This window comes from Wyeomyia smithii, chromosome 2, assembly GCF_029784165.1.
Source record: "Wyeomyia smithii strain HCP4-BCI-WySm-NY-G18 chromosome 2, ASM2978416v1, whole genome shotgun sequence".
NCBI lineage: Eukaryota > Metazoa > Arthropoda > Insecta > Diptera > Culicidae > Wyeomyia > Wyeomyia smithii.
Window position 1 is genome coordinate 101,257,322 of NC_073695.1, and position 12,153 is coordinate 101,269,474.

The following is a 12,153-nucleotide window of genomic DNA, read 5'->3' on the forward strand; positions in this document are numbered from 1 at the left end:
ATCAATTTACATGGGAACTGATAAACTAATTGATTTTTATCATCGGTTTGACTGATTTTAGAAATGTATAAAGGTGCATTCTTGTAATTCGCATCAAAATCAAATCAATCAAAAGGCTACGTGGGACATGTGTTAAAGTATGTGTTTATTTGTTTCATCCCAGTGTGAGAATTTTCACACATATGGGTTACGAATACGCTAATGCTAAAAGTACCTATTTAGTGTTTGCACAGCCTGGTTGAGCAGTGTTCAAAACATTTACACAGTTTAATGTCTACTGCAAGACAAGTATACTCGCACTTTTAGGTATATTGAAATAAATTCAGAATGGATCTCCCGAGATGGTCTAACAAGCCAGTCGCCGTGGGTTTGAATCTCGGCTCGGGAAAAACTGTTAGTGTTAGTAGGATCGTAGCGCTAACCCTGCAATTGTCCTTTACACTAAACATTTGACTGCGAAGTCTGTGTATAATGAACGAATCGGAATGTAGCACCAAGGCTTTGCTTACTTTGATTAGCATAGATTTCAGAATATTCTTACGAACATTTGCTTCATTTGGTCAAACCGATGTTAGGATTTTTTTTTTGTTCAATTGCTATCATAGCATGTTTAATTGGTCTCATATCATGTAAACACGTTTTGTTTTGTAACTTTTGCATGAACCATTGGATCAAACAAATGTCCGATGATGACCTAATGACCTTCAAGCCCTTCCAATTGCAGCCAAGGAAATCAAATCAATACATCCATTGCTGAGATAATCCAAATGTATTTTTCAAGATTGTTTTTGTACACTACGCATAATATTCTTCAATTGGTTACCTCCAAAATACTGCAATGTACTAGGCGTTTCCACAAGTTTTGTTTTGTTTTTGTTTTTTCAACGTACCTTTGGAAATTATCATTTAATTTTAAGTATATCTTTGAATAAAAATCTACCCTTCCAAATCCTAACAAACGTATCTAGCACCAAAAGGACTCAAATCAGTCAAACCGCTGAAAGAAAAAAAACGGTTAGTTCATCAGTTCCTTTATAAGCTGACTACATTTCGTTACGTCATTTCTGAATGAACCTTCGGATCAAAACGATATTTTTAACATTTCTAACATTTTTAACATTTTTAGCATTTTTAACATTTTTAACATTTTTAACATTTTTAAAATTTTTAAAATTTTAACATTTAACATTATTAACAATATTAACATTTTTAGCATCTTTAACATATTCAGAATTTTTAAAATTTTGAACATTTTCAATATTTTTGAAATTTTTACCATTTTTAACAATTTTAACATTAACATTTTTAACATTGTCAAAAGTTTTACCATTCTAATCATTTTTTACGTTATTGAAATTTTTACCATTTTGAACATTTTTGACTTTTTCAACATTTTTAACAATTTTAGCAGTTTTAACATTTTTAATATTTTCACCATTTTAAATACAGGGTGTTAGGTAGCTCACTTAAAATCCTTTAAGGGATGATAGAGGACCCTGTTAGATGAAAAAAATCCTTCTACGCATATAGTCAAAATTCAACTACTGCAGAGTTATTCACTTTTTTAGTTTCAGGTTATGTTTGCCTTTAACGCGGTTTTTTTTTGTTTTTAAAGTGAAATATCGGCTAAACTAATAGAGTTAGATGCTTGATGTCAAAGAACAACTTGTAGAGTAGACTTCAATATTTAATTTAGTTAACTACAAAATCCATGTTTATCACACATTTCAGACATAAAATTGCAGTTTAGTTCTCAAAAAACATTTGATTTCACATTTATTCCTTTCTAAGTGCTTCTTAATTCCTCTAGTTGGACGTTTTTAAGACACTATTGATTACGAAATTTTCTCAGCTTTCCAACGAAACCAACAGATCTGAGCTAGCTATCACACTTCTTATGCTAGACTACATTAAAGGCAGAAATAACCGAAAACTGAAAAAGTGAATAACTCTGAAGTAGTTGAATTTTGACCAGAAAAAAGGAGAAAAATTTTTTTCATCTAATAGGGTTCTGTATCACCCTTTTAAGGATTTTAAGTGAGCTACCAAACACCCTGTATTTCTCACATTTTTCACATTTTAACATTTTTTACATTTTAACATTTTACAATTGAAAATTTAAACATTTAAACATTTAAACATTTAAACATTTAAACATTTAAACATTTAAACATTTAAACATTTAAACATTTAAACATTCAAACATTTAAACATTTAAACATTAAAACATTTAAACATTTAAACATTTAAACATTTAACCATTTAAACATTTAAACATTTAAACATTTAAACATTTAAACATTTAAACATTTAAACATTTAAACATTTAAACAATTAAACATTTAAACATTTAAACATTTAAACATTCAAACATTTAAACATTTAAACATTTAAACATTTAAACATTTGAACATTTGAACGTTTGAACATTCAAACATTTAAACATTTAAACATTTGAACATTTAAACTTTTAAACATTTCAACATTTCAACATTTCATTATTTCTACGTTTCAACATTTAAACATTTAAACATTTAAACTTTTAAACATTTCAACATTTCAACATTTAAACATTTAAACATTTAAACCTTTAAACATTTCAACATTTCAATATTTCAACATTTAAATATTCTAACATTTTCAACATTCTTTTGACGTTTTTGACATTTATTACGTTCGTGACAATGTGGCATTTGTGGCATTTATGACATTTACGGCATTTAAGATATTTAAGACATTTATGACAGTTAGGATATTTATGACTTTTATGACGTTCATGACATTGATGACATTTATGGCATTTATGACATTTATGACACTTGTGACTTTCATGACATTTGACATTTGAGCCGTTGAGAACAAAAGTGGTACATGTGCCATTGAGTAAATTTTTCAGGAGACGCGATAAACGTAAACACTCTAATAGTAAATTATTTTCTACAATTTTTCCCAACATAACTGCACTAAATCATTGCTGGAAAGGTGTCAAAAGACGATACATGAAAGGATAACGAGTTCTGGTTGAGAAACTTACACAAACTTCAATGGAAAAACATATACCACTTTTGTTCTATGGGAAAAATAATGACCACCAGAAAACGTTGAGAGCAAAAGTGGTACATGTCCAGTCTAAGCATGAAGGATGCATTTGCTCGCTAATCTTAAAACATAGAACATTCATGTCTTCAGCAGAGTTGTTCAAGTGATTGAGTACTATAGAATGATGATCTGTTTGTTAAGGAATTCTGACACTTTGTGGCGCTAGTGTATATGTAACAGAAGACATTTTAAATAATCTAGATCGACTGGGGCCAATTTAAAGGAAAATACCCTGGTATCTTTAGAATTGCTATTTGGTCGATAATAACTACACGATGGACCCAGGTTCAACTTTCGGTAGACTACCGGTTGCCCTCCGAATCCAGAAATACCGTAGAAGAGGAAAACTGAAAATTATTTTGGCTATAACTCTGGTATAAGTTATCAGATCTCTGTTTTTCTTTAATATTATGGTATATTTTTGCATGTGATAGTTTCGAAAAAAAAACACGAAAAATACTAGGACCTCTTCATTAAAGCAGACAGTGTATGTAGTTATAGGAGCGACAAATGAGTGAACTGAAAATATGATACAGCCTTGGAAAAATATACACCGTATCCAGATGGGACTAGGACCTGTTTTTCAAAATTAACGGTAATTCCGGATCTTTTAGAGGGCTATTTGATGGTAAATTTCAGTAACATTCTATCATGAGATCATTTATTTTCGTCTGGGAGTGGTTTAGAAAAAAAGTGGGACTGTTCTTAAAAATTAATCTCTTTTATGGTAGTACCGGTGGTTCACGTGGTGGCCATCTTGGAGCATATTTCGTTAAAAGATCATTTTATTTCTAGAATTGGTCTCGAAAAAAAAAAACAGGAAACTTTAGGAACACTGTAAAAAATTGACATTTTACGCTAGTTCTGGATCTTTCGGTGAAATCATTTCGTTTCTAGTCAATCCCGCAGAAGCAGTTTCGAAAAAATTAGGAAGCTCTAGAATCACTTTAGAAAATTGACCTCAATTACGGTATTCCTGTTACTTCCGGAAGGCTATCGGCGGCCTGCCTAAAGCCAAACCTGGGTCCAGTGTGTAAATATATATCTATATCACAGACCTCAGAGAGTTATCTTCTATATTGGCCACAGCATACGAGTTGATACTGAAATAGATAAAACTCTTTCTGTTACAAAATAGTTACGGGTACACTAGCGCCACGTAGTGAGAAAATTCCAAAACAGATAGATCTTCATCTGAAAGTACTCAATCACTTGACCAACTTTGCTGAAGACATGATTGTTCTATATCCTAAGATCTTCGACTTACAATTCATCTAATATGCACAGACTGGACATGTACCACTTTTGCTCTCAACGAAATGGTGATTATGTTAATTACCAAAAATTGTTCTGGCTATAACTTTGGTTACGGTTATCAGATCTCGGTTTTTCTTGGATATTCTAGTACGTTATTGCGTTCTGCATCAATTTATGCATAAAACCCAAAAAGTGTAAAAATGGCACATGTACCACTTTTGCTCTCAACGGCTCATTTATAACATTTATGACATTTATAACATTAATGTCATTAATGACATTTATGATATTCATGACCTTTATGACATTCATGACATTTATGACATTTAACCTTCATTGCATCCTAAAAAAAACTTACGCTGTTTACCCTGGTGTGTGGTTTTCCACACATACAACATTTGAATTTGTTTTGGCCAAGAAACAACTTAATTTTGCCCCAAATTTATTTTTTTCATTGAGTGCATACATACCTGAAACTATAGGTACCAAATAATCCTGCTTCGAAAATCGAATGAGGTATGTATGTGTGCGGAAGTATGTGTATGTGTGAATATTTTCATTCTTACGACCATCATATCTCGATTTACTCAGCATCAGCTGAACCGATTCGATTGTTCTTAGTCGCGTTTGAAAGAGCTAAAAGTCTAGTTATTTGACGAAATGCCAAATGTTCAAACCTATTCTGCCCTTCCAAGCATAGTTGTCCCAGCGTGCATAAGGTTTGTGTAGAACATGGGACAACTATGATTGTAACGGCAGTATACCTAACCGCCAGAGTTCATGATGTTAAAATTATCTGCTTTCAAACAGTGTCTCGATTAAACAAAGGTCCAAGTTTCGAAGCAAGTTATCGTACCTACCCTTACTTGCTATATTTTGTTCAATTGTAATAGATATAAAATGAGTTTCTAGAGATTTGATTTATTATTTTTCTGTATATCTTTCAATGAAGCAAAAATCGAACAATATCCGCCATACAATCCCTTCTTTTCATTTGTATTTCACAAGCCTAAAAATAAAAAACACCGATGATTTTCAAAAATTACATAAACTGCAAAACAAGCCCGTGTAATCCGCTGGGCTTAACTCGCACATCATCAAAAAGTGATAAAAAAAAACAAAAACTGTCAGCGCTCACGTGGGACGGTATTAAACGAAAACTACTCATAGTGTGACGTTCGTACACGCGGCACAAGCAGCCAAAGTTTCACTTTCATTTCGGCGAACCGCGGCGGTTAGTCGTTTCTGTTTCTCCCAGTTACCGGTCGGTACCAGCATGCACGGAAGGGAGCCCCAAATTCGCAGCTGTGACTTGGTTCGATTCCCCAGACATCCTCTTTCCCGTCAGCCGATGCTGGTGACCATGGGAGCTAAAAGCGGAGTATCGCTGATCTGCCTCTCTTTTTCTTTTTGGTTTTTTTCTTCTCTTCTTAATGAACTCCGTTTGCGGAACAAAATAAACAAAGGTCGAAAAGTGAAAACTTTTCAGTTGAGTTTTGGACTACTTATATGTAAGTATACGGCTTGGAACACATCTTGTGTAGCCAATAATGCTACACGCGTCCGCATTGGCCTTTTTTGTTCGCGATGTCGCTTGATCGTGATCATTAACCATTGTCTGGCTTGTTGGTTTGAGTGTTGTCAAGTGTGTATATGGCCAGCAGCGTTGATGACGACACTTTTCGGATATTTGCCAAGCTGCTACTCTACGCGTCAAAAGTTTTATGAAGGTGCTTGCTATGGGCAATGGCTGTATGACATTACAACTGTCTTTCCGAACCGCGAAACTGTTTTCCAAGATGAAACCACTGATGATAATTTGTGACAATCGTATTTAAATTTTGAGAAAAACTGTTTTTTAGTCCATGTGAAGCTGAAGATTGATTTCAGAATAAGGTGACACAACCACTGCCCACTGTCATCAAATCTTTGCACTGGCGAGACCATCGTGCCATTTTGGCTGGTGCGGCTCTGCTAGCGCGTGTGACTGGAAACCTGATTTACGTGTCTGATTGACAGCGTTGATGAGGTTATAACATACAAACTTTTTTTCAGCCCAGGACCGCCTGTTCGATTAGTCCCTTCCGACGAAAATCGACCGCACCGAGCGCCTTGCTGTGCTGACGGAACGGATGGTCTTGTTGTCGGGCACGCATGACATGAAATCCGATTTGGACAGTCTCTTCGAATCGACTGGTGTTCGGATGGTTATGCAACGCATGTACGGTGGTTTTATGAGGCTGTACGCGCCGTGCGAACATACGATTCAGGCAGTTGAAGGGACTACCACTGAGACTTTTGGCCGGTTAGGGAAATTACTTCCCTTTGTCTGACAAATTGCGGCTACTGTCAGTTTTTGTATCTGGTTGTCGAAACAAAGGTTACACATATAACCTAATTTCTAAAGCAGGATATCTGGCACATTTGATCTACGAGCTGATGTATGAATGTATGAATTCGCTAGCAGCCGTTACTGATAGGATGATGAAATTGTAGGGTTCCGAAATTCAGCTCGTAATAAAAAACTAAAGATTACGGCGTGATTAGTCCATTAGAAAAAGTTCCGTTGTACGAATATGTTGAATATAGTTACATTATCAAGATGAACGTGATTGTTTTACAATTATCTCTTTACGAACTAATTTAATTTTTTCATATGACTTACATTTTAACTATAGTTGCCGGATCTCCGTTGTGATCGCGGGTTCGAGTCCCGTCTGGACGAGGGAAATTTTTTTCAAGCCTTAAGTCACACCTTCTATTCCCGTTCATTTTCGCATTCTCGCAAACTACATACATTGCCCGCTTCACTAAATTATCTCCCTGTTTTTTGACGTGGGACTACGTCTTTGTTTACAATACTGGGATGCATTCTGTAAAATTGGAAATGAAACTGGCAAATGTTGCGTCAGATTTCAAACGTTAATAGCAGCATAACCACACGATACATAATAATAACCAATATGTTGTTGGATAGATAAAATGTGTAACAATTTTATAAAACGCTAGTTATCATTATTACTTCACTGCTCAACGGTGAAAATTGATAAAAAGTTACAGGAAAACTTACGCGAACAATGAACCAATTACATGCGAGTATTCCTAGCACAGACGACGTGAATGGACACCATCCGTTCCCTGTGATATTCTCTGTATCAATATGAAAATAAAAATTGACAGAATCTTCCCGTCCCAATAGGTCAATTTATTTTTGCTTCCATGAGCTTAGACTAAAATGATGTCTCGAAGGTAAAAGTTTTCCGAAAAGTTTGAAACAATCTCCAATCCTTAACAATTTCTAAACCTGCTTTCAAAACCTCATGAAAACTGATGTCTTGAAAGAAAACATGGTGGTAAAAGCAACAGTACCAGTGGAGTAAAGAACCGCAGGTCTCTCGTCGTCTATGATTGCAGCGGTACTCTTCTATTCGTAGATTTTAACGGTACACTTCTATTCGTACTGCAGCGGTGCTATTCTTATTGCAGTGGTACACTTTTGTTCGTTCATTTTTATTCGTGTGCAATCGAGGAAAAACTGCAATGCTGCTGTTGATGGTGATTGAAAGTTTATCTCATAAATATGATTACCATAAACTATTCCACAAGAGTTGTGAATTTTGCAACGGATATTTATTCAATTTTATCTTCGATATTCACTAAATAATCGTGACCGGATAGTATCGAAAGAGTAAATTCCACATATACACATTAATAGAAGAGTAAGAGCCTGCGAATGCTTGTGAATTTTTGGTTTATTTACTAAGATTCACTCGAATCTCCTTTTATATTTCAAAATGGTTAGATGATATATTATTATTCAAAGCTTTACCATAATAAACGTATATTAGCTGTCTTCGTAATACAGCGAATGTAATTGTAGGTGAATGAAAAAAATTGTCAAGCACAAAATAAAAATGGAATTGTTGATTGTTATGGTTTTTTTGCTGGAACTTGTTAATAATTTTGTTAGACATATCTTCTTATGTTTGCCAATTAATGAACTTTTGTTAGGGCGTCTATATTATTTTGGAAGTAAGAACCATACCAAAGATTTGATTTATTCAAAGTTAAATAAGACAAAACCATTTATTAAAATAACGTAAGTATTATTGATTAGGTTTTCGAAGATATAGAGTTAATTCTGACTTTGACACAATACGAGAAATTTTTGGTGCTTTTTCAACAAGAATGATATGCTTGTACCTTGTCAAATACATGTTGCTTGCACAAAAAAAATACTACAGGCTAATACTAATATCACCAAATATAAACAATTTTCTTTCGAGTGTTGTTGAATATATTTCAAAAAATTGATTTCCAGGGGAGGCTGAAAATAAAAATAAAAATTTGAACTTTACCAATAGTAATGTCTTAAAATGGAAAAGTTGCTTTTTGGGCTCAAATTCCCAATATTAAATTAAATTTAAAGGTAAATTGGAATTGGCTCTTCGTTGCATGGAGCAGGTTATAGTATATCGCGTTCGATGAAAATTATGCATTCGATACCAGAAAAAAGACCGCGCGACAACCCAAAACTCTGTCGATCTTTCTATTTGAGATTATAATCAGCATTCATTGAATCTTCTAATATTTACCGATTAAAAAATCCGTATCATGAAATTCAAAAGGAGTTGCATAACAATTATTACTATGTCTTCTAGAGTGTAAGGATTCGAAAATTCCAAATACGTAATGCAAAAATTTTTGTTAATCTGATTTACAAAAAATCCAATCAACTAATTGTATGCAATGAACACTAGAGACTCTGATTTGGAACAATGAAACCTTGAATACAGTAACATTAGTTTGCTACGATTCCATTAGAAGATTTCAGACTTTACGCGGCTTTTCAGAAAAACCGAAAACCGAAATCAGTAAAGAAAGGGTTAAATTTCCAACACCAAATTTTCGAATATTTCCTAAAATTTTATTTTTGATCCTGTTCGTCATAATGATTCGCAGATTGAATTAACTTTCAAGTCATCTACGTTAAACCATTGTTGGCAAACACGAATCACATTAATCTTGGAGCCTCATGAATTTCAAATGACACTCGGTCTATAACTAATTCCCAAAAAATCGAAACCAAACAACATAATGTTGAATTTTTTGAGTAATATTATATTGTTTACTCAAGAGTTGGAACGTAAAAATGCTTATATTTTACTATTTGAGCCTATGATATTGTTTATGAAAAATTTTGAGAAGGCTATACAAATGGAATAAGAGAAATGGAATAATTTTACTGGACTCATGATATATTTGCCGTTTTTGGTTATTTAAATATGTATATGGGTCATTCCATGTCAAGTGTCCGAGGAAATGCATCGACCATCTCCGATTTCGACCAAAACTTGTGAGTCGATGTATTTCGAGCCGGAACTCATAAGTACAAAGTGTTGTACCGATTGGTGGACCCATCGGCCAATGGGACTGCCTCCACTTTTTACGAATTTAGCAAAACACCTTTTTTATTTTGTGAATATCTCGGGACCCTGAAGAGCTACATGTAGTATTGACATATCATTTTGAAGCGTTTTAGATGTAGAATCGAACTACGCGATCAATTTTTTTCTGCAGTGTTGTCAACATTGCATTTTTTTCGATTCATAACTTAATTTGTAATTTCCTCAAAATATCCCCCCTTCGATTTTGATTTTGACCACGCCAATGTGTTTAGCAGACGATTTTACATAGGAATCACTTATCAGCAAAAAACAAAATGTAGCGTTCCAAAGATACAGCATTTTCAAAATTGCAAGATTTTGGATTTTGTCTACGCACGAAAGTGCTTCTACATGAATTGCTGCTATCCTTATGCTATCCTAGCGTGCGTTTGTGTAATCGAAGAGTCGTTCCTTAGAGGAGCATCCGTTAATGATATAACGCAAAAAATCCCGTTCTAGAATCATTTTCACGAAAAGTTACAGGAGAGTTTTGGCTACACTTTTCACATGAATCTTCATTTTATTGGTTTATCACATTGTATAAATTATCCTCTCTCAATTTAAAACCGTTTCCTAACAGGCGAACGGTCATGTTCTTTCCTGATTTAAAGTTTGCTATGATTTCAAAATTGTAAACAATGTGTCTCATCATGGGTGCAGTCATTTCATTCTTGAAGATGGTGTGTTTGATTGGATTGTATTTAAAACAAATTTGTGTCGCTGGAAAACGGTATTGGTTATCACAGCAGCTTACGTGATGAGGTTTACTAGCTACTAAGGGAGCATGCATAAATGACGTAGTTTTTTTTTTAATTTTTTTACCCCCTTCCCCCTCTTCCACCGTAGCATTTCGTCATAAAGTCAGACCTCAAACTCCTCACCACGCCCCCCACCCTCACCTCACCCCAATGACTTTTTTTGCAAACTTTATTTACTAAAAACATACATGGAATCATAAACGAATAAGACAAAACAAAGAATTAAAAGTGACCATAAACAAACAAAGCCGTGAAAAAAAATAATTAGAATAAATCCAAATATTTTGATTTCATATTTGCTACGTAGCTTGGCTTGACCCCCTAGCCTCCCCCTAGTCAAATTTCGTCACAAAACTGCTAGTCGTTGCATGTTCGATTCCCGGCTCGGGAGAAGACTGTTATTATCAGTAGGAATCAGTGGCTGCGAAGCCTGTGTCAAATAAACAGAACAGAAAAATCCACCTCTGCTCTAATCCTGGGTAAGAATAAGAATAAGAAGAAGAACATAGGCGGATAAATGTTATGATAGAGTTACTTGCTCTATGACGTGCTATGATATGAGCAAATTAAGATATTCGGTTATGATAAAATATTTTGGATGCGTTCGGAGATTTGTTTGAACATGTGGTCTTGAATGTAAATATGCAAAATTATGAAATGAAATCTGAAATCAGCTTTTTTTCACTTTAATAACAATGTCACAAGTTGGTTTCAAATTCGAATCATGGACAAAAGTCTACATTTGACAAAAAACAGTTTGAATTTAAATACGAAAAGTGTAGCCAAAACTCTCCTGTAACATTTCGTGAAAATGATTCTAGAGCGGGATTTTTCGCGTTATATCATTAACGGATGCTCCTCTAAGGAACGACTCTTCGATTACACAAACGCCTGCTAGGATACCATAAGGATAGCAGCAATTTATGTAGAAGCACTTTCGTGCGTAGACAAAATCCAAAATCTTGCAATTTTGAAAATGCTGTATCTCCGGAACGCTACATTTAGTTTTTTGCTGATAAGTGATTCCTATGTAAAATCGTCTGCTAAACACATTGGCGTGGTCAAAATCAAAATCGAAGGGTGGGGGGGTATTTTGAGGAAATTGCAAATGAAGTTTTGAATCGAAAAAAATGCAATGTTGGCAACACTGCAGAAAAAAATGATCACGTAGTTCGATTCTACATCTAAAACCCTTCAAAATGATATGTCAATAGCACCTGTAGCTCTTCAGGGTCCCGAGATATTCACAAAATAAAAAAGGTGTTTTGCTAAATTCGCAAAAAGCGGAGGCAGTCCCATTGGCCGATGGGTCCACCAATCGGTACAACACTTTGTACTTATAAGTTCCGGCTCGAAATACATCGACTCACAAATTTTGGTCGAAATCGGAGATGGTCGATGCATTTCCTCGGACACTTGACATGGAATGACCCGTATTCATTTCAACATTATCAGAAAATCTCATATAACCTAGCTTTCTCATATATCTTTGCTGTGTATGTTGGTTCCTGATTATAATAATTTTTTTTTTCTTCAAAATAATAGTTTTTTTTCTTAAAAGCGCCCCGTTTTTGTTTAAGTTCTTATTTGAA

The 12,153-nt window shown here is 34.4% G+C and overlaps 1 protein-coding gene across 5 annotated transcripts in view; it reads left to right on the forward strand.

The window, feature by feature from the left end:
• The window catches only part of LOC129725983 (nuclear hormone receptor FTZ-F1-like), a 341,425-nt gene that overhangs the window by 67,267 nt on the left and 262,005 nt on the right, over window positions 1-12,153 (forward strand). The window lies entirely within an intron of this gene.